This window comes from Acomys minous (assembly GCF_964271855.1).
Source record: "Acomys minous genome assembly, chromosome: 3".
Classification (NCBI taxonomy): Eukaryota; Metazoa; Chordata; class Mammalia; order Rodentia; family Muridae; genus Acomys; species Acomys minous.
This window is the reverse complement of record NC_140485.1, coordinates 85404496-85428286: the sequence shown is the minus strand read 5'-3', so window position 1 is coordinate 85428286 and position 23791 is coordinate 85404496. Positions and strand designations below refer to the sequence as shown.

General features: G+C 41.0%; 1 long non-coding RNA gene and 1 pseudogene across 2 annotated transcripts in view; one reads left to right on the top strand and one right to left on the bottom strand.

Moving 5' to 3' along the window:
• Window positions 1-302: 302 nt before the first annotated feature.
• LOC311593858 lies at window positions 303-3181 on the top strand. Its single transcript, XR_014777842.1, has 3 exons — window positions 303-559; window positions 2637-2772; window positions 2974-3181. It is a non-coding gene; the product is annotated as an uncharacterized lncRNA (long non-coding RNA).
• Window positions 3182-15874: 12693 nt separating this feature from the next.
• The window catches only part of LOC311593275 (protein disulfide-isomerase TMX3-like), a 30361-nt pseudogene continuing 22444 nt past the window's right edge, over window positions 15875-23791 (bottom strand). Inside the window, exons 13-15 of the transcript XR_014783606.1 lie at window positions 22501-22630; window positions 20907-20975; window positions 15875-19370 (exon numbers count right to left, since the gene is read on the bottom strand). The product of XR_014783606.1 is annotated as a protein disulfide-isomerase TMX3-like (transcript). The remainder of the gene's footprint in view (window positions 19371-20906; window positions 20976-22500; window positions 22631-23791) is intronic.

Here is a 23791-nt window from a genome sequence, read left to right as displayed (position 1 = left end):
TGTACAAGGTAGCATATGCTATTGTGCTTATCTTCATCCACATCTTGAACTTTGAAATTTGGCAGAGAGTGTATTCTGTTTTTTAGAACGGCATGTATTCATGATATTAATATGACCTATGCCTTCTGAGTCATTGCATTGCAGGCGTGTGACGTTCTTCCTACAAGGGTTTGTTCGAATCTTTTGAATGAATATGAGTGTTTTTCCTGTATGCATGAACATGTATATCATGTGTGCCTCCTCCTCACTGCTGTCAGAACTCCTGAACTTGGAATAATGAATAGTTGTGAGCCCTGTGTAAATAATGACAATTGACCTCAATTATTTTTTCCTTCACTTTTCTTTTTCTTATTTTATTTCTTATTTTTATTTTTGGTTTTTCAACACAGTATTTCTTTGTGTAGCCTTGGCTGTCATGGACTCACTTTGCAGACTGGGCTGGCCTCGAACTCATAGTGATCTGCCTGCCTCTGTCTCCCAAGTGCTGAGATTAAAGGCGTATACCACCAATGCCCAGCTTACCTCAATTATCTTCAATACCAGCAAGAGCTTTTAACTGGTGAGCCATCTCTCCTGTCCTATTTTGTTTATTTATATTGCTATTATTTCCTTCTGTTCATTTATAAATGTTTAAACATGCATTCCCTTTTAGTAAAATCTTACTATTGTTATAGTATAAACTGGGGTACCTCAGGGTTATGGAAGATGAATATCAAACAGGAGTGAATGTATAATTCTTTGTAGGAACTTCAGTAAAGACCTCTGAGTTCTTTCTGTCTTTTTTGTTTGTTTGTTTGATTGATTTTTTTTTTTTTTGAAGGGAGTCAGGATCTTAATATGTACGTCATGGCATAGAACAGGCTGGCACCTGCCTCTGCCTCCTGAGTGCAGGGATTAAAGGCATGAGCAAGTATACCCAGCTTGCCCATCATTTTTGTAGTTAGTAATTGTTCCTACAATTTCTCTGATGTGTGATCTGTGTGGCTCTTTCTCTATGTCTGTTAATTGACATTTCTCTTGCGAGGCTATTTCCTGTTCAAAGGACACAGAAACGACAAATGCCAAGAGATATGGAGGATTGGCAAAAGCAAGCCTGTGAGCCTCTGGAGGCAGCCCACTCATTTTTCACAGCTCTATCCCTTGGTTTAGGAAAAGCCTAAGTTATTTTGCCTCAAAACTGCTTCCTGTTGCTACACTGTCTTTCCATGCTTCTCTCTTGTGTCTGGCATAATGCATTATGCAGATCTCCTGCATAATCTTATGAAGGTGATTATATAGTTCCTGATAGTGATTTCTGAATAGATTCAAGTAACGTCTAGCCCTCCTACAAATTATCAAAAAACTGCTAGGAGTTCTGCGAACCACATGAATTACACCAGTAAGAAAAGCAAGATTAAACCACATTAATGATCAAGGGAATGCATTCATTCTAGGTTTAGTCCAGGCTGAGTCCTAGGTGTTTACCACAATAAGAAAGACCATATGAATATAAAAACAAAGAACAAATGGTTTTCTGTACAAGACAGGACAGACCCCTGTTTCTTGATAACAACCTTGGCACCAAAAACTCTTGTTTTAAATACATAATGTACATATGAAATAAGAAAAAGATAAAGCTTCTGCTTGGGACTCAGTGAGCTTATAGATAAAACTACTATTTAAACTTTAATGAGCAAAAAATGTTCAGTTAGATATAGTTCTAATGAAATAACTTAAAGTCCTACTGTCATTCTCTTCTGTAATGATTGTATAGGGAAGATAAAAACCTAGGACAAGAATAAAAGAGAGAGGGGCTTGCTAGAGCCTGTCCTACCCATTTATTATGTGTCTGTGTATATATGTTCACATGTGAATAGATATGTGTATGCATGTTTAAATATCTACATGTTGTTGTTGTTGGTGTGTGTGTGTGTGTGTGTGTGTGTGTGTGTGTGTGTGTGTGTAAAATTGGGAACTCCCTTGTGTGTATGAATGTGTACCTGTCTGCATGTCTCATTGCTTACGTGTGCTGATATAGTGGAAGGTTCCCTGAGGATGGCCTGGATTTGCTGCATTCTTCGCAAAAGAGACTGCTAAAACCAACGCCATCACCACAGGAAAGCTTGTGGGAATCTGCTGTTCAAAGCCCATGTTTATTTTACTTGTATGAGTGTATGTTTAAAGTCTTTTTTTTTTCCTCTTTTTTTCCCCCCTCTCCTTCAAGCCACTGTTGAATGCCTAAGTAAGTCACTAAGTTTAAAAGCAAACTACGGTTTTTCTTTTACAGCCTCCTGCTGTTTACATCAGGAAACTGTCACAGCCACCTGCTCTTAGGTAATAGATTCCTTAGCTAAGGAGCGGCTTTGGCAGCAGAAGAGCCAGAAAAACCAAATAGCTCAATTGATAAAGCATCAGATAGTTCTTTGGAATTTGCCAACACTGTGTCCTGTGCAAATACTAATGTGTGTGTCAAGGCTGGCCCCTGATGGAGATGAACCTCGTTATTCAGTTTCCTTCTAAAATGACTTGGTGGTTACAGTAGAACTTTTGTGTCTGAAAATGAGTGGAGGAAGCACCAGAGTTACACGACTATGTTGTCAATGGTGCAGACATGTACAGTGATGTCAGTATCCTGCTTTCTGTGTACACATGTACAGCATACTTTAGGATGCAGTGACCTATGATGATGAGCATGTGAACTTCACTCGGAAGAGTGGGCTTTGCTGGATCCTTCCCAGAAGAGTCTCTACAAGGATGTGATGCTGGAGCCCTACAGGAACCAAGCTGCTGTAGGTAGGACTGAATTATGTTTTGCTTTTTAAAGTCAGGGGACAAATGTTTCTCTGTTACTGATGTTCTTCTGCAATTTCAAATGAGAATGAGGAAGAATGAGGTGAATAAATCAGGCATGGTTCTTAGAGACTCTGAATGTAATAACTTAAATTTTCTTAATTTCCAATAATATATAATATATTTCTTATACTATATTTTAAGCTACAATCTGGGAGACCATAATATTGAGGACCGTTGTCAAGTTCTAGAAGACATGGAGGGTCATTTTCATGTGCAAGCTGATACATGTCTTGCAGAAGAAATTTTAATGTGCCCTGCAAGTTTTAAAGAAAAGCAACAGTGTTAAAAAATGAAAAAACTGACCCCCCCTCTTTGCCCTGTCTCTGTGGGTCAGGCGGACCCAGGGGAGGGTGGTAGGTTGCAGCGACCTCCCCCCCCCCCCCCCCCCGTGAACCAGCAGTGGGAGGGGTTTGAACCCCGGAAATGGTGGGGAGCCCTGGATTTTCCCTGGATGTCTAGACAGTTGGACCTGAGAAGGGGCCAGTTAAAGGTTGGGGCCTTTGGGGAGAGGTGGGGGTGGGGAGCTGAGATTCGTACCAGGACTAAATGGGGCCTGGGCAGAAGCTGAGCACCCTGTGCCCAAGGAGCCCCCCGTTGGCCTTGAGTGGCTGAGTGACTGAGCCCCCCCCCCCCAGAGCAGGACCTTCCTTTGGAAGGGTGTAATAAACATGTCAGGGCTTGTTTCCAAGCCCAGTGTAGGACATGTCAGGGCTTGTTTCAAAGCTCAGCGTAGAAAATAGCTGACAGCCCAAAAAGCTGACATCTGACCAGATGTGTGAGTGATAGATAAAACCTTAGTAGTAAGTTCTGACCTAGGAGCAGCCAGGACTGCAAGTTGGTGATAAGAGTGCCACAGAAAGCAAGATGTGTGAATTAGAGAGGATAAGGTTAAGTTAGTATAAAAACCCTGAGAAGAAGCAGCCAGCTCTCTTCTCTCTTCGCTCGCTCTCTCTCTCGCTGTCACCATGATTACCTAAAATGCTACCAGCCGACGGGCGCTCTCCCAGGACAGAGCAGACAGACATGCTGTCAGAAAACAACCCGAGAACTGAATCAAGTCGCAGCAGCGAACCTGTTCGACAGAACTTCGCGATATCAGGTCGTATACCTTAATGGCATAAGCTCCCAAAACATTGATAGTATAAGATGCTAAATGCTACTCCTAAATGCTACTCCTATTAGAATTAAGATAGTTTTAAGAGTATAATGAAATGGTATTTGGTGGCTTGGCCTTGGAGCCTTAGCCGCTGCCCTTTGCTGTAGTTGCCTTTGTATTGCTAATAAACCTCTCTTGTTAATCGTACCACTTGCTCTTGGCCTGCCTCTTTTGTTCCGGATTCTGAGTGTAAACTCTCTGCTCGCGACAAAGGGCCTTGCAGCAGCCGGTGGGAGGGCCTGGCCCGGCGCTCCCGACCTCCACTCGCTGTTGTCCCGCCCTCCCCTGGAGGGAGGGGCCGAGCGCCCTCAGGAAGCATAGACCTAGGCGTTCCGAGAGTTTCCCGCCCTGCGTTGCCACTGGCCGCCGACCCGCCAGGAGATGGCTCCCGGGACACATGAGAGTCTTCGGTGATGTTGACACTCCCAATGTCTTCGAGCAGCCAGGGCCCTGGGGCTGGAGCGCACCAACGCGGAACCTGCTGCTGCCGCCACTGCCAGGCCTGTGTGCGAACTGAGTGTGGGGACTGCCATTTCTGAGGAGACATGAAGAAACTGGGGGACTTGGCGGGGCGGGCGCATGAAGTGGTCTTGCCTGCTTCGGCAGTGCGCTGTGCCCGTGCTTCCACACACAGCTGTATGCATGTGCTGAGTGTGGGGACTGCCATTTCTGAGGAGACCTGAAGAAGCTGGGGACGTCGGTGGGGCGGGCGCATGAAGCAGTCTTCCCTGCTTCAGCTGTGCGCTGCGCAGCTGTGTTCCTTCTGTGTGGGGAAGCTGGGAAGGAGGAAGGTGCATGGAGAGGAAGAGAAGTTTGGTTTGAGCCTCATGGAGTATACAGTCTGCAACGGGATCATCCACCCTGGCTGCCTGAAGATGGGAAAGGCCGAGGGTGCTATCAATTCAGAGATCCCCAACTGCTAGGAGTGTCCCCAAGGTAACCAGGAAGGATGGACAAGGATGCAGGTGAGGGTCCAGGGCACCACAGGGTTGACAGTGGTGAGGGGGTGGATGGAAGCTGACAGAGGAGCCACCACCTCCACCTCTGCCCAGAAGAAAGGGACCTTTACCTGCTGGCCCTCCCCCTGAACATGTGTCTGGGCCCCCAAACAGAAGGAGTGGGAGGCAGGGAATGAGACCCCCGACCCCAAGGAAAAAGGTGAAAGGAGGCCAAGAGAGGCACTTGAAGAAGGTGGGTGGAGATGCCTGCCTCCTCTGAGGAGCAGACCCAGGCAGCCCTGGCCTTCTCCCCCCCCCCCCCCCCCCGCCCCCAGGCTTCCGAATCCCAGCCAGGCATTCTCATTCTGCCACCCTAGGCTCCCTCCCGAGAACTGGGAGAAACTCAAGCCACCTATGGCTTCTGCTGAGGGCCCGGCAGCGCCATTCCTATCACCACAAAGGGAGAAACTCGAGCGTTTCAAGCATATGTGCCAGCTGCTGGAGCGGGTGCCTGATACCTCTTCTTCCTCCTAGGACTCAGACACAGACTCAGACTCCTAGGGCACATAGCTTAGTAAGGACAAAGCTCCTGGGGAGGCCTGGAATGTCCTTCAGCCAGCCTGGGGCAGCTCTGGCGAGAAGAAAACCATGGGGTAGCGGTGGGCTAAATGCCCTGGCAGTGGGGGAAGCACTGCTCAGTTGACCCCTGGGCCCTGCCCCACCACCATAGCCTCCACAGTTATGTGCCTCCCCACCCCAAGCCCTGAGCCTGACACTCTGCCTTTGCTGCTGCCTCGGGCTGCATGGCTCCATGTCTTTCAGCACCTTGGACCCTGAGAGCGATGTGTCTGCATGCGAGTCTGCCAGACTTTGAGCTGCTGGTGCTACAAGCGTCTGTGGCCTTGGATGGACCTAAGCCGGAGGAAGCCGCTGACCCCACCCATGCTTAATGGGGTGGTTTGCCACCAGCCATGTGCTCTGGACCTCAGCTGGACAGGTGTTTCCACAAAAAGCAGCTCATGTGTTTTCTGAACCGACTGTAAGGCTTGCAGGAGTTGGTGCTTTCTGGGTGGTCCTGGCAAAATATAGTGACTACTCCTAACTAGGGCTTCTGTTATTGATGTTTTATTTTGCAAAACATCAGGCCTATTTCTAACCATAAAAGAACAAATGGCTATGATTGGTTACACTGTAAAACCCCATTCTTTATCAGTTTATACAGATCAACTACATAAGAAAAGCCCCTATCCCTAAATCCTGATTGGAGGGAAAATGGAGCTGTGACTTGGCACAGATGTTTGTGGCTTTCCATCTTAAGGGCTCCATACCATTCTGGCTCTGGCCTGGAGGCAAGGCTAAGGTGTCACAGCTTAACTTTCTGCTATATTTTGTGACCCAGACTGATCAGTAGCACCTTGATTACAATAAGTTCTTATCATTTGCATTGACCCAGTGTTTGAGTTGTGTTTGATCTCAGTGGACTCCATAACATAAAGGCTTTAATGCATTGCTTACATTCATAGAATTGTTTTCCAGTATCAAGATTTTCATAATGATGAAAACTATAGAAATGTCGTAAGGACCATGCATGGGACAGCAAAACAGCTTTAGGACTCATGGAATATGGCCGACTGGTTAGCAAAACCATAGTGTGTGTACCTGAGGGAGGCACTGGGGGCAATGCACATTGAAATAAAAATAAATATGTTATTAAAAAGATTACTTTTTTAGATAATTGAACCTTTCTTTGTAATAACAAATTGCAGTCTGTCATTAAAAGAAGCAACTGGCTGAAAAATTACCTTGCTTGCTTATACTTGGTTGATCTCTAACACATTGCTTAGTTGGGAATGTATGTGGGTTCTTGGGAATATTTTGTTTTCATCGTCTGTAATGTGTAAAAAGTTTTTAATGTAAAAATATTGGGGTATATATTGTTTTTCCATGACCATTCACTGAAAGAAAAATAGATTGTAATCTAATTATAATTTTTATACTGCTTAGAAGGTGTTTGTTGGGATATGTAAGCTATAAGGAAAAAAAATTATTGGAGCTTGCCTTGCTTCATCCACCAAGAGTGTGTGTGTGTGTGTGTGTGTGTGTGTGTGTGTGTGTGTGTATGTGTGTGTGTGTGTGTGTGTGTGTGTGAATATTCCCTACTTTTTATTCTTCTTCTTTGCTAGTCACAAGCAATACTGGCCCCCAGCTACTGGCCAAAGGGAGAAACAACTCCAGTAAATCAAGCTAGATTCCATCAGAGAAAAGTCTGATAAATGATCGATCAGTCAACAACTCTAAGTCCTGCCTCAGTTTACACTACAGTGTTGAAGCTGGCCTTCAGCAAAAATGTGCTGAGGCTTCACCTGATTAAATATATTCATAAGGTTTCTCTCCAGTATGAATTCTTTCACGATGAAGACTACAGGTATGTGCAAAGGCTTTACCGTATTAAATATACTCACAGGTTTTCTCTCCAGTATGAACTTTTTCATGCCTTCGAAGATGACTGGGACATGTGAAGGCTTTACTATACTCATTAAATTCATAGGGTTTATCCCCAGTATGTGTTCTTTTATGATATTGGAAACTACTGTGATGTGCAAAGGTTTCACCATAGTAAATACCTTTAGAGTATCTCTCCACAGTGATTTATTTCATACCTTTGAGGATGGCTCTGATGTGCGAAGGCTTTACCATATTGAGTATATTCAAAGTGTTCCTCTCCCATGTGACTTCTTTCATGCCTGCAAAGATAGTTAGAGCATGTGAAGGCTTTCCCACATTCATTACACTGAAGTAATTTTCCTCCGTGAATTAATTTTACAGTTGGGTCTAATGGTAAAGAGGAACCAGATCTTAAGGTTTTATCACTTTGTTTACATTCATGGTGTTCCCCTTCTTCATGTGTTGAGTATCTGAGGATACCTATGGTAGTGAGAGCATTTATTACATGGCTCACATTTATAGCATCGTTTTTCTATATGATGTTTTTCATATATTTAAAGAGAACTGGAAGAACTCAGAGCTTTACCACACTGACGGCATTCACAAATTTTTCTATAGTGTGAGTCAACACATTTGAAAAGTGAACCAGGACAAACAGAATTTTCACATTCTTAGTACTCATAGAGATTTTCTGCAGTGTGAGTTTGTGGAGATTCACAATGATGTTGGAAAACCAAGTAATTGTAAACTTGTATCACATTCATAAAGTCTAATCAAACTGGGAACTCCTACATATCTCCTCATTGTTCTGGAGAGAGATATGTTGCTTCTTTCAATATCCATATGCTCACATGGCTTGTATCCATTGTGACATAGGATGCACCCATTAAGAATAAAAAAGGAAAGGTTTCCACATTGTCATTCCGTTTGATTCTTGTTCCTCACAGACGTGGTATGAGATTAGGGTTTATCCACAACAACATTCATGATTATCATAAACTGCCCTCTCACTGATCTTAGCAACATTACTACATGTCTATATGTAACACTAGCAATGCTGTGGACTTTTTGCTTATAGAAGATTTTGGACATACACCTATCACATATTCAATGTGTATTCCTTTTGCAATATCTAAGTGCTATAAAGCTAAACTGACTGGCAGTTCTACAGCACAGCTCTAATTGGGCTACGATTCAAATAGTGACAGCTGTTAAGTCATTGTTTCCTTGTTTCAGTTCTTAGATGAATGTCTTAAGAACACAAATCACTGCTGGAGAGATGGCTCAGAGGTTAAGTGCACTGTCCGCTCTTCCAGAGGTCCTGAGTTCAATTCCCAGCAAACACATGGTGGCTCACAGCAATCTATAATGCGATCTGGTGCCCTCTTCTGGTGTGCAGATGTGCATGCAGGCAGAGCACTGTATACATAATAAATAAATAAATTGAAGAGAAAAAAAACACCACAAACCGGATTCCTGACATTGCGGTGCATGTTTTTATGAGAATATAATAATCATCACCGAACTTAAAGCAGTGGGGTTTTGGTTTATTTCATATGTTTTTGTTCATTTGTTTTTTGATTTTGTTTTTTTTTTTGTTTTTTGTTTTTTGTTTGTTTTTGTTTGTTTGTTTTTTGAAGATTCTGAGTTCTATAGCAAACCGTATTGTACAGATTTGGGGGTTTAAGGGTCCAGACCAGCTGGGTCCCACACTTGCCCCTTGCCGGGGTGCTTTCTTCCCTCCCTCAAGTGCTCCCAAGGTCAAGCCTTTCTCCAACCCCAGGCCCACCCCTCCCATCTGTCTTTGGTCGGCCCAGCACCCACCTCCAACCCACGCACCTTCCTGTAAACTGAGGTATGTGGATAGATTCCCCTCCCCCACCCCCATGTGGTACAATCCGGTTCCCCCTGGTCTAAATTGAGTGGGACCTGGACCCAACTCCTCCCTCAGGCTCTTGAAACCCCACACTCACACTGGAAGAAGGAAAGGGGTGGGGAGAGTGGAGAGGGGGAGGTGCCAAGAGTCTGTTAACTAATTTCCCACAGCAACTAAGAGGGACTGTTTCCAGTCTTAGCGCTGATTTCTGGAAGGATCCATTGGCTGCTATTTCCATGGCAACCAGGAGTGGCAGTTCCCTGGGCAAATGGGACACACGTTTCCATGACAATGAAAGAATGGGATGAGCCAAGCTGGAGGAGTCCCATCTTGCCCATCTTTAAGCTGAAATCCACCATCAGGTCAGAGTGGTAGAGCTGTTTGAGACAGCAATGCAAGAGAGCTGGGGGTGGGACAGTCCAAACGGAGTGCCCATTAGCCCAGTTTAGGTCAAGCTGGTCCCCTCACATCACAGTCCCCAGATCAGAGATTCCCCTGGTTAAGTACAGATGAATGTTCAAGTACTGTGTAGAGAGCCAAGCAGGGGTCTGGGCTATCCCTCACCACTCCCCTGGGCCACAAGCTGAACAGCAGGTTGACTCACAGCCCCCACTCCTTGTAATAGCTGCCATTTTCAGTGACGTTCAAGGAGTCAGGGTCAGGGAAAGAACTGAAATCTGGACAGGGGGAAGGGAGAGGAGTAACCCCACAGAGAGGGAACGAGCCCCACATCTGCTCCTCTCCCGGGCCCCAGTCCTGGCATTTCCTGGTTTATAGAGCCCCCTATCTAACTACTGGATCCCCAACTGCTCCTCCGGTTTTCCCTTTTTGGACCTCCATCCCACCCAACTGGTCTTTGTTCCCTGAACCCTATTGGTCTGCTCTCTGCCCTCCCCGCACCCATCCATCACCTCCCACAGCCCCATGGCTCCCAGTATCCTGCCCCCTCACTCTTCTCTACTAAAGACTTGCACCTTCACCACCCCACCATCCCTTTGGCTCAGCACCTCCCCTGTACCTCTTGACCCACGCCCCCAAGGGGATGGACAACGTAGCAGGTGGAAGGCAGAGATGGGAAGCAAAGATCCCCAAAGATATCAGTGCAGGTGGGAAAAGGGAAGGCTGGCTCAAGTCCCGGGGCAGAAATCCCAAGATATTAAACTGAGGAGTGTCAAGTCATGAAGAAAATAACCTGGCCTCACGTTAGGCAGTGAAATGAGGGCATGAGGTCCAGGAACTGGTAGTCTTTTACATCTTTAATCCAATGGAGGTCCAAGAAGCACGGTGCAGGCAGTGGGGTGGAGCCCAGGGCAGAGGTGGAGTGCCAGGACCACCCATCTGTGGTTTTCTTTGATGAGCTTTTGGGAGCTTTTGTAGGGGGAGCCTTTCTAGATTCCTTATTGAGATGGGATTTGAGTGCCTATAGATTCAACCCATTCCCTGTTCTTTGTATCTACTGTATTGTGTTTGAAATCGACCAGTCAGCTTCCTTCCTGTGCTGTCATGCTCTCACCATTACTCCTAAATCATATAAGATACATTAGTAGCAAGTGCTATTCAATGCTAAGCTATTTTGCTAGCTTGGTATATTTATATTTTTAACTTTGTTGTTTCTGGTTTTGATTTTGAAGACAAAGTTTCTCTGTGTAGCCCTGATATGTAGACCAGACAGGGCTTGTTCTTAGAGATCCACCTGACCCTGCTCCAGAGTACTGGGATTAGATGCGGGTCAGCATGCCTGGCTTGTTTTGTTCATTATTAGCTGATATATGTAGAATATATGTTTTTGTACATGCCAACCATGTGTTGGGCTTCATCTACATCTTGAATTTTGAAATTTTGCAGAAGGTATATTCTATTTCTCAGAATAATACATATTAATTACATTAATACTACCTGGGCCTTCTGAATCATTGGATTGCAGGTTTGTGCCATTCTTCCTATCTGTTGTGTTTGTTCTGAAAAATTTTTTAAATATTTAATTTATCGTGTATACAGTGCTCTGCCTGCATGTTCACCCGCAGGCCAGAAGACATCAGATCACATTATAGGTGATTGTGAGTCACCATGTGGTTGCTAGGAATTGAACTCAGGACCTCTGGAAGAATAGTCAGTGTTCTTAATCTGTTAAGGATTTTTTGAATGAAGATGAGTATTTTACCTGTATGCATAAATATGTATATCATGTGTGCCTCCTTTTCACTGTAGTCAGAAGATGGCCTCAGAACTCTCAAACTTTGAGGATAATTGTGAGCCTCATGTAAAGACTAGCAATTGACCCCAATTATTTGCAAGACCATCAAGAGCTCTTAACTGGTGAGACATCTCTCCTGCCCTATGCTGCTTATTTATGATCAACATATTGCTAATATTTTCATCTGTCTATTTGTAGCTGTTTAAACATGCATTTTCTTTTAGTAAGATCTTACTAGTGTTACAGTTTAATCTGGGGCACTTCAAGTTTATAGGATGAATACAGAACTGGAGTGAATGTATAATTCTTAGTAGGAACTTCAGTAAAGAGTTCTCTTTTCTGTTTGTTTGATTTTTGCAGGGGAGTCAGACTCTTAATATGTACCTCTTGCTGTTCTGGAACTCATTGTGTAGACTAGGCTGGCACCAAGCTCAATGAAATAAACCTGCCTCTGCCTCCTGAGTGCTGGGATTAAGGGAATGAGTGAATACACCAAGCTTGCTCATCATTTTTTGTTATTAGTAATTGTTCATACAGTTTCTCTGATGTGTTTCTCTCTCTCCTCCCCCTTCTCTGTGAATTGGCATTTATCTTGCAAGGCTCTATCCTATTCAAAGGGCTCAGAAATGATAGAGGTGAACCTCATTATTCAGTTTCCTTCTAAAATGACTTGGTGATTACATTAGAACTTCTGTGTCAGGAAATAAGTCATGGAAGCACTAGAATTATATGAATATATTGTAAATGAATATACATTTGCAGCATTATAAGTTTCATGCTTTCTGTTATACCATGTATAGGATATTTAAGGTTACAGTGACCTATGATGATGTGCATGTGAACTTCACTGAGGAAGAGTGGGCTTTGCCGGATCTTTCCCAGAAGAGTCTCTACAAAGATGTGATGCTGGAGACCTACAGGAACCTCACTGTTATAGGTAAGACTTTTTTAAAACAAAGAGACAACTGTTTCTTTGTTATTGATGCTCTTCTGTAATTTTAATTGAGGACAAGGAAGAATGAGGTGAATTAATCAGGTTCACTGAAGATAGTAAGTTAAAATTTGCCTAATTTCCATATTTTCTGGTATTATGTTTTAGGCTACAATTAGGAAGACCATAATATTGAAGAACATTCTCAGAGTTCTAGAAGACATGAAGGTAATTTTCATCTGCAAGCTGATAAGAAAATGCTTATGAAGAAATTATAATGTGTCCTGAAAGTTTTAAAGAAAAGCAATGGTGTAAACAAGCAGTGCTTTAAGTGTACTGATAATTATTAAATTCTCACAAAACCATGTACCTCAATATCGGGTATCTGATTTGTGTTTGCAAGGCATTCCCCACTTTGGCACAGAGCAATAGGACCTTTTCTATATAATTCTCACACTCAACATCTGCATTCATTTCTCACTAAGACACTGGCTCATTTTTATTGTAAATAGTTATTTTAGGTCAGGGACTGTTAATAGTCCCATAAGCACATACTATATCTGCATTATAAACACAAAGACAACTAAGTCAGAAGGACCACACTAAAAGAAAAAAAAATATTTTAAAATTTATTTACATTCGGATCGAAGCATCCTCTTTCAGTCTGTTCCCCCCATGCCGCCACCCCCCCCTCCCCCCGTCCCATGTCCCATACAATCCTCCCCATATCCTCAGAAAAGACTCTGAGAAAAGGAGGCCTCTCATGGATAGCAACCCAACCTGGTATATCAAGTTGCAGTAGGACTAGGCATATCCTTTCCCAAAGTGGCTAGCCAAGAAGTCCAGGTAGGGGAACAAGATCCAAAGGCAGGTAACAGAGTCAGATACAGCTCCTAGCTTTCACTGCTAGGGTCTCATGTATGCTATTATGTGATTTAGTCTTTTGGGTCCCTATGGGCCCAGATTAATTGATTCTGTATGTTTTCTTGTGGTGTTCTTGACCTCTCTGGCTCCTTCAATGCTTTGTACCCCTCTTCCATAGAATTCCCAAGCTTTGCCCAGTGTTTGGCTGTGGGTCTCTGTAGCCATGCCAGGCACCTTTCTGGAATATCATTAATAATGTCAGGAGTGGTCTTGCTCTTACAAGCATGGGTCTCAAGTTTGGCCAGTCATTGGCTGGCTGTTACTTTAATCTCTGCTCCATCTTTACCCTTACAAATCTTGTTAGCAGATTTGTGGGTCTAAGGTTTTGTGGTTGAGTTGGTGGCCCAGTCCCTCCATTGGAAGTCTTTTCTGGTCATAGGAAATGGCCATTTCAGGCTCCATTTCCCCCACTGTTAGGAGTCCTAGCCAGGATCACCTCATAGATTCCTGGGATACTCCATTTTCCTAGGTTTCTAGCTTGTCCCCCACAAACCCCATTCCAGTTCTCTCTCCATTCTCTCTCCTCTGGCCCCTCCACTTTATCTCTCCTGCTCCCCTCCTCCAACCCTGTTCCCTCCCTCCACTCCTATGTCTGCCCTATTTCCCCTGCTCAGTGAGATTCAAGCATCCCCCGTGGCCCTCCTTGTTACTTAGCTTCTTTGGTTCTGTGGATTGTAGCATGGTTATCATACCTGTCTCCTTTGCTGGAAGTAAGAATTATCTTGAGTTACTTGCTTAGCATCATAACAATCAAGGTGTAAAACATTTTGTTCCAATTGTTTTGATAAGCAAAACAAAATTTACTTAATGTAGGAGTGCCATGTTTGTGTAGCACCTGCAGAAACCAGAAAAGGGTATCAGATCCTCTAGAACTGGAGTTAGAGAACATTGTGAGCAACCATGTAAGTGTTGAGAATTGAACCTGGATATTCTGGAACTATGTATGTTCCTAGTATGTTCCTAATGCTCTTAACTAGGGAGAGATGTCTCCAGCTCCCACTTAGAACATTCATCCCCAGTCCAATTTAGATTACATATTTCTTTCCATTCCAGCATAGCAAACTATTTTCCTACTATTCCACAAAGGCAGAAAAATGTCATTTTAGCAAGTTTTCTTCTAAAGTCATTCAAATATCAAGTTACATATGCACACCAATTGCTTGTACTCCAGTGTGGAAATCAGCTCTGTTCTCAACCCACTTCCCCAACTCACCTGTCCAGAGTATTCTCCTAGATAAAGGCACAAGAAAACTATCTTAGAGCTATCATTTACTGTAATAAAACAATACACCCAAGTCAACTTAGGAAGCATTTAGTCAGGGGTTTGCTTACAGCTTCCAAAGATACCATCATCACCAAAAGGGAGTATGTGTCAGGTAGGCATGGTGCTGGAGAACCTGAGATCTGCATCATGATCCACAGGCACCTTCTGAAACCTCAGACTCCACCTATGGTGACATATCTGCATCTAATTGTCTAAATCACACAGAACTTTAAATAAGATATTCATAAATATTAATCAATAACTGGCAGGTTACATTTCCTTGTGTGTGATCACTTTCATTTAAAAAGCACAAAACCCAGTGGATTTTCTTTTTTTTCGTTTTTCGAGACAGGGTTTCTCTGTGTAGTCTTGGCTGTCTTGGACTCGCTTTGTAGACCAGGCTGGCCTCCAACTGCCTCCCAAGTGCTGGGATTAAAGGTGTGCGCCACCACCGCCTGGTTCCAGTGGATTTTCATAGGTAACTAAACTTAAATATTTGTTATTAGATCCTTCCTCTCCTTGAGGTCAATGATAGAATTCTAAATGAGAAGTCAATTAAATTTAAACAGTAATCCTCAATTAATGAATTGTGGCTGTGTCAGTCATGGGGTCTTCTAACTTTAAAAAATCCACAGATAGGCAGCATTATCCTCAAGACACAGGTAATTCAGAAGTGGGAAAGGTTAACTGGCTTTTCTAACTTCACAAGGGTGGAGAAAACTCCCGTAGAGATGGTGCCCCACCCACTTATAACACAGGGCACCTCCTTCACACATAGCTGAGCTGTCTGTTTCTGCTCATAAGCTGCAAATCAAGTTCAAATTCATATTTTGAGCTCAGTTATTCTTGGTCTCAACACCTCATGAAAACATATCTGATGTCAGGAATTTAAAATTAACATTTGTGTAAAACTTATGTACTCATAATGTATGTGCTTTACTTAATGTTGAAAAAAAAATCAAACACAAATAGCCACCCCTCCAATGCTTTAAATTGCCTGTTCATTGATAATAAAAATGAGAGGTCAGGACAGTATGGTATTCAGAATCGTTAATTTATTAATTCAAAGTTCACCAGTTTTAACTTTGAATTTTGTAGAAATTAGGTTTTATAAAATTAAAAGTAGATAAAGGGGTGTTGGGGTTTTGGATATAATTCTCTTCTAAGCCTGCTTAAATCTAAAATTTCTGTGATTATTAATAAGCTATGTCTTATTAAAATGAAAGTATTGTATGGAATATTAGTTATAGCTTATTTTGTTTAGACAACTAGTCAAATGGCAAACTTCTGAAAAACACGTATTAAAGGTAGCAGTTATGCAATGATGTTTTTAGTTACTTTATTTTAGAAAAACAAAGGTTTCCAATTGATGCCATAAGGCAGAGTATCACAATTCGACAAGTGAACAGTAATACACTTTCAAAAACCTTTATAGCTTAGTCCAAACTAGAAAATGTATTATTTCTACAATTAATTATTGTTTTTTCTCATTCTTGGGGCTCAGGCACATTCAGAAAAAATATATATTTATAAAAATAAAATGGCAAATTCAGTCCTGCCACTTAAGTCTTAACAGTCCACACTTAACAATTTCTGTGTAAGAATAGGTGAGTGGTTTCTCCCCTTCCCCCGTTCATCCCATCATGAAACACTGATGAAAATATTATTACTTTTCTTTTCTCCCTCAAAATAGGGTTTCTCTGTGTAGCCTCACTCCGAAGATCAGGCTGACCTTGAACTTACATGTATTGGCCTGACTCTGCCTCCGAGTGCTGGAAAATATTATTTTCTTAAAATAAAGAGCTACCAAGTCAAAATATTAAAAACATCATGAGCAATAAAACTGGGTAAAAACAAACAACACACACAATTGCTTCAGCTCTTCAAGAGACTTTTCCATTACTTTTACTCATTTGGCATCTTTTACATGAGTTCTAAACCAGGTTCCAAAAGTCCTCTGAGTAAGGAAGAAATCAAAACCTCTAGACCTAGTAAATCTCAAACAAATTTCAAACAATAGAAACTACAAAATATTGGTAAACACAACAAAGAGGAATTTCAGGGCAGAGGTGCTGGGGTTGCTGGGCTAAACATGCACATTCTCTGAAATACTCTTAAATGTTGTTGAGCACCAATGAGCTACGATTTTGAATTTCAGAAATCAGATCTTTACACATGAAAAAAAAAAAAAGGCAGAATCCCACTTTCCTGAAAGGATTCTGTTGTTGGTTTTTAGCCATGGGAATTAGAGTATCAATCATTTACTAGATTATGAAGAGGGGTGCCTTGATTCTAAAGTATGTTCTCCTGATAAGCAAACAGTATTCAGAATGATAACACACTCAAGAGAAAAGCACATGAATGAACAAATTTTAGTTTTGTTTTGTTTTTATGTGAGCAACCTGACAATGCAAATAAAATGTCCTTAAGAATAAACAAGTAAAAAAGAGTTTAATACAAAAAACTTTACTTACAATCCACATACACATTTTGTTTTATCCGATGCACATTTTAAAAGTATAAATAGACTATGAGGATCAGTATAAAGTTGTTTTGCAGCAGAGAACCAAAGGACTCATTCGTAAAGAAAAATATTGCCGAAAACAAAGAATTATCTTTGCACTTCTGTTCATTGATGCAAAGCTGTGCTTTAGTTATTCTTTTTTTCTTACTAAGAACTTATTTACAAGGGATGATTGACAAGACAAAATACATACATAGTTGACAGTGATGAACAATACTAAAATATACTGGTGGGACTTCCCTTGTCTCTCTCCTTACCATACAGGATCATAAATGAGGAATCTCTATGCACTTCAGGTCTTTTCTCCTATAAAAAGGCTTGACCATTGGGCCCACTACCATGAACCTTCCTAAAGAATCATCTTTATTCTTTGGAGGAGCTTACTTTTCACAGTAACTTTTTTTTGAGCCAGGGTTTCTCTGTGTAGCCTTGGCTGTGCTGGACTCCTTTGTAGACCAGGCTGGCTCCGAACTCAGCGATCCTCCTCCCTCTGCCGCCCAAGTGCTGGGATTAAGGGCGTGCGCCACCATGCACAGCTCACAGTAACTTTTAACAGTGCGTATCTCCAGTTTCCATTAGAGAATATTCTTTTATTTCCTAAAAATTCCCTGTGACTACATATTTATAACATTATCAATAAAGTTAATGATGATTAAATGTTAAAAATGGATGCTTTTGACTATGAAAAGGAACACTTGGACACAGACTATGATTAGCAATTCCCTAGCTCCAGACACACGTGTTTAAGTTCAGTGCTGATTAGTATTGCATCTGAGATCAGAAGCTCCCCTGGCAACCATAGCAGAAGCCCCAAGAAATGTCACTGTTGGAACTACACACGATGTCTGTAAATACACAGCGGATCCTTTTAACAAACCCTAAAGTAGTCAAAGAACAGAATCTAAACATTACCTAATAAAAAATCAGAAATTAGCTAAAACGAAGGCCTCAAAATTAACAAACTGATCTGTAGTAAACATATTATCACAAAATACCTACTGTTAGGCATGACTGCATTCTGATAAAACATGAGAGGTCGTGACTGTCATGGAGGCAAAGGTGAGGGGCTAGAGAAGAGAACTCTCTCTATCCATGATATCTGAGTTTAACATGTTGATTGTATCACTGATATATTATAGTCTCCCACAATAGAGGTGTGGCAGTAAATTTTAAATTATTAGTTTACATATCATAAAATGTAATTTGTATTTCTTATGAAAACATTCTTAATAGAAATATTGTAAGTAATATCAAGCTATAAAATAAAAATGAAACAAAACAAAATACCAGGCTGCTTTGGCTAAAAGTGAGATGGCCTCTCTTTCCTGCAGTAGGGGACAGTGTGCTCTGCTAAACAGCACAGCTTCAGCCCCCACTCCACACATATCTTGGTCATTTTGTAAAGGTCAATTACAAGATCCTTCTCCTACTTCATGGTACCATATGCCCGTATCGTAATAATGCAATGGAGTTTAAGTAAAAAAGTAACATTTCTCCTTTGAAAACAACTAGTAAAATAAAATCATTATGCTATATATAAAATCACTACTTTTAAACTTAGAACTTTAAATTTGATAGATGGAAAAATTACCAGTTTCTCTTAAAATGTCTAAATTTTAAAGATTTCATCTGTTTATATAAACTTTATCCAAAATATAGGAAAATTGGTATAGTAGGTGAAAGTATTATTTCTCTTTGCAAAACACACATCTTCCACTTTAATGGTCAAGTTAAAATTCTGCCAAAGTTTCTTAACTTTGCCATAGAACACACACATAGACAGGTGTACAGACACTGGGCATCTGAACAATAGTTGACAGAACGATTTGACTTTGTTCTGGACAAACTCTTCATCTCTTTGCTCCAAACAGCTTCCATTTATGGAAGGATTACTTTAATTCATGCAGTTGTTAGCAAAATACAAAGAACATGTTCTCTTCTGTAAATAGATCATGATTAAATATCTAAATTCAATAAATACTCTTTAATAATTTGAAATCTTATCAAATATTTTCTTTCTGTGAAGTCTCAATCTTTCTTCTTTTCTAATACATCCTTGGGCTCTTGCACCGCAGGCACTAGAGACCCTCCACTGCTGGACTCCTGCTCTTTGTTCTCTTCTATCTGTTCTTGGTTTTCCATTTCGCTTTTGGACACTTCATATCGCTCTTCTATATAGCCTCCATCTGTGTCAGCTGTATAGATTCCATAGCACATGATACTGATGACACCCAGCGGCAGGCCAAAGAGAAAGCAGCCCATAAGTGGAGAGCTCTTGAATATAGACTGTGGGGAGAGAATTCAGTTGCACTTCAATGGAATTCTGACATAAAAAACATGATGTAAATTTAAAGCCACACAACTTTTCTCTCACTGTTACTGAACTCAGTTGCAATGAATAACTGTCAATACCTGAGCAGTATCTACCATGTTAAAGGCTCAATAAATAAAGCCCGATGTGGTGGTTCACATCTTTAATCCCAACACTCAGGAGGCAGAGGCAGGTGGATCTCTGTGAGTTCGAGGCCAGCCAGGTCTACAAAGAGGAGTCCAGGACAGCGAGGACTACAAGTGAAATCTTGACTCGAAAAACAAAAACAAACAAAAAGACTCCATAAACAAAAATTCTATGCTCATATATGCACATGTAAGTGTGCATGTGTGCAGAAATGGCTACAGGCAACAGGATAAGCAATCAAATAGCCTGATTATCAAGACCCTTCTTTTTCTCTTATCGCCTATAAATATCTCTTAGATGATTATTATCTATGTGTTAAACTCTAGGAAGTTGCTTGTGGGTTCTTTCTGGTAAAGAGTTAATATTCATGCTCATACACACACACACATACTTAAAGATTTATGTGTGTGTGTCTGTGTGTGTAGGTGCCTGGAGGCCAGAGGTATCAGATCTCCTGTAGCTGGAGTCATGGGAGGTTATGAGCTGGGAACTGAACTTAGGTCCTTTGTAAAAAGTACCAGCTCTTAACTACAGAGCCATCTATTTACAGCCCTATACATACTCTCTTCACATGACATTCTAATATCTGAGTCATCTGGTTGTTAGTAAAGCTTTATTAATTTACTACTTCCTCTTATGTTATGTGCTATTTCCTCAGTTAGTGAATTGGTTTTACCACTAAGATTTATTTCATGGGTTGGGTCTGTTACTCTAAAAGAATACAGAGAACAAAAGGTAATTTTGGTTGATTCACAGAATAAGAGGTGGAAATTTGAGGATGAGTGAGAAAGAAGCAGAACACGACAATGTATGACTACTGACTCTAGCCCTAGAAAGCCTCAGCAATATTTAAAAGCCAGTAAGGAAAGTACTTCAGATGGGTGAGGTCTTCTGGTGAGTATCACTGGAAAAGGGAAAGGAAGTGCTCAGAACTGATGGCTGTTGTGACACTGTGTAGTGGACTGAAGACTGTTGAGAGGATGTGTGGTCCTGAGTGAAAGTGAGGGCAGCTGTCAGACAAAATACAAAGAGGACAAACCATTTAGGTGGAAACAGGATAGTGATAAACAGAAGGATGTTATGTATGGATAATTCAGATTACCCAAATTTATTCCTTACCAATAAGGCCACATTTTCATGGTTGCCTTTGCCTCAACAAATGAAAAGTGGCATGGAGCAAGACAGTTGGGATGAACAAATGAACTGTTAGAGAATTAATTCACATTTTAATTCTACAATTTAAGCCTGCCATATAAAGAAATAAAGTATTAAAGAAAGAAGGCAAGTTGAAAGAAACAGAGAGCAGACTGACAATGCCAAAATTTTCAGTTATTGAAGACACTAAATTAACTGCCAGAACTTACCACAATTGTAGATTTGGCATCAAATACTATTCTTTTCAATCTCTGCAAAATGCTATCACCTCCTTGGGCCTTTAATTTAATAAGAATAAGACAAGTTATACACATATTAGTAGTTCGTTATGTTACGTACATAAAAATATAGCTAGAAGTAAAAATATTGATTCAAAAAATATTATACCCTAGTCCCCAAAAATCATGTTAAATATTTATACCACTTATATATTCACGTTAAATATATATATTCCTACTTATCATGTTAACGTACTCTAAACAATTCATTCTTCCTTTACTTATAATCCTTGTGGCTTGCTGGAAGGTGGCCCACCCTCCCTAGGCTTGCACAAGCTCTGAGTTTCTCTGGCTGCTTAGCTACAGTGTGGCCAAAGACTTTCTTACTAAGTAGGAACATCCTCATGAAGATGGAGCTCAACAGAGAGTGCTGAGATGAGTGCAGAGAAAAGTTCCTGGGGATATCAAACCTTGGCATCTAGCTACCCCAGAAGTCTGGACCATTCTTTGAATTGCTAAGCTATAGGACCAATGACATATCTGTTACAAGAGTCTGGTCAGGTTTCACTAACTCACCAACAAAAGGGCTCTCACTACTATAACTCAGTTTCTTTCAATCAAAACAACACTTCAACACAGTAACATATTGCTACTATGTGACTCAGGGAGCTTCCCAAAGTCTGTGTAAAACTGAAAAAAACATGTAAAAAACAAAACAATAATTAAATTATCACTGAAGCAACAAAGACTCATTCTGACTTTTTTTTAAATTACTGAATTAAGATATGTTTTCACGACTGTTCAATGAGTTGCAGCCTAGTTTGAGAAATACTACAATAAGAATTACAGTAACAAAAAGAATAGAAAAAGGAAAAAATAAGATCACATAGTCTTTATGACAACTCTTTCACATGATTATTTTTAGAACTCTTTGCTGGAGCTCTGGTTCTCAATACATTTCTTTTCTTTCTTTCTTTTTTTTTTTTTTTAAGATTTATTTATTTATTATGTATACAGTGTTCTGTCTGCATGTACACCTTCAGGCCAGAAGAGGGCATCACATCACACTACATTATGGATGGCTGTGAGCCACCATGTGATTGCTGGGAATTGAACTCAGGACCTTTGGAAGAGCAGGTGGTGCTCTTACCCACTGAGCCATCTCTCCAGCCCCTCAATACATTTCTTGATGGTTTAAAAAACTGGTTTTCATAGTCTGGCTAACTTAATTCAGTTGTCCTTAATTCAACTGACTCCAAAGGGTCATGCCAGGAAAATTCTCTAAAAAAGCATTATTCCGGGTCACAAACCTCCTAATATCTCTACCAGCTCTAGAGGCCAAGAATACTTTCCCCATCACTGTGATAGGCAACAGTGTCCCAAATAACTCTTTGAGGGACATTTGCCCCTGTGAGGCTCTAATAGGCTGACTGAATGAGGCAGGAGAAAGCAGTGGGTGGAAGCTGATTCCTTCTTCCCTCCAAGCAATGAATACCTACTCTTTTCAGGATCTAAGGTAAAGAACTGCTAGTTTCTCTTGTGCCTCTTTCCCTTCATCCCTCTGAAATGGATCTGAAACACTTACTGGTACTGTACCATCCAAAATGCTGTTAATGAACTGGACCATGTCACTGGCATCCTTAATATGTTGATCTAGCAAAAAGTACTGTTGGTTAGAAGTATTCAGTACAACTATGGTTGGGACTGTCAACTCACTAGAAAAAAAAATAAAAATTTATATTAAGCACAGCAATAATAAATACTCTAGCGCTCAATTACATCTAAGTAGCTATAGTTAGAGAAGAAAAGAGATTTTTAATATCTTTACCTCTGTAGTTTACAGGAAGCTTTCAAAGTTTGTATAAACTTTACCATTAATCAAGATTGCATGAAAATATTCTAAAAACCAACACCTAAGTGATTAAAAGTGCTGTGCAAAGTATACATTTCTGCACAGTACTATACAGAATACTAATAACACTTAACTCTACCTCAGATGGTACTCAGAAACCCCAACAGGCAAGAGAGTGGTCTCTGGAACCACACTGTTTGAATCTGGAGCTTTCTCTTAACACTGCAGCATGTTAGTCAAGAACTTTAGCTTCTTACATGTAAAGCTTTTTTCTTATAAAATATGGAAACCAATAGTACCTAACTTGCTACACAATTACATGAGAAAATTCAAGCTAACCCTTCAGAATGGTTCCTTGTATACACTGAGTAAACATACATGTTAAATAAACACTATTGTGAATTCTCTGTAGTCCCCTGTCACTCTACCCAACAAGAGGACACATATATTTTCCAATGTACTTAAACATTCACCAGGCAGGTCACACCTTGGCACTTAAGCCCTGCTGTCATGGCTTGAATATAAAATGGCCTGGAAAGGCTCGTGTGTGAAGGCCCCCAGCTGGTGACATCATCTTTGTAGGCAGAGGAGTCTTCTACAGTTAAGCTGGCTAGATCTATCAAGTCACTGGTAACATGACACTGAAGGTTTCTCCTGCTTCCTTTTCTCTTCCTCTACTTTTACTTCTTAGTCACCTAAGGTGAGGAGTATCAGCCATACAATTCCTGCTGCCATGATGATCTGCCTCATTCAGACTGAAAGCAGTAGAACCCACCAACACTGACTGAGACTTACATACCAAAATAAATTTTACCTCCTTTAAAACGTTTCCCTCAGGTATTTGTCAAAGACAAAAAAACTAAAACACACCCTTCAAACCTAACAACTTAAGCTGACTATGATGTTTTGACTGTAATTTGAGCTAAGATCTTACAACTGACTAAACTACGAATTAAATGCTTACCTACTGCTAGATACTATCATCGTGGATAAGATTTTAGTTATTGGAGCAAAAGTGCTGCGG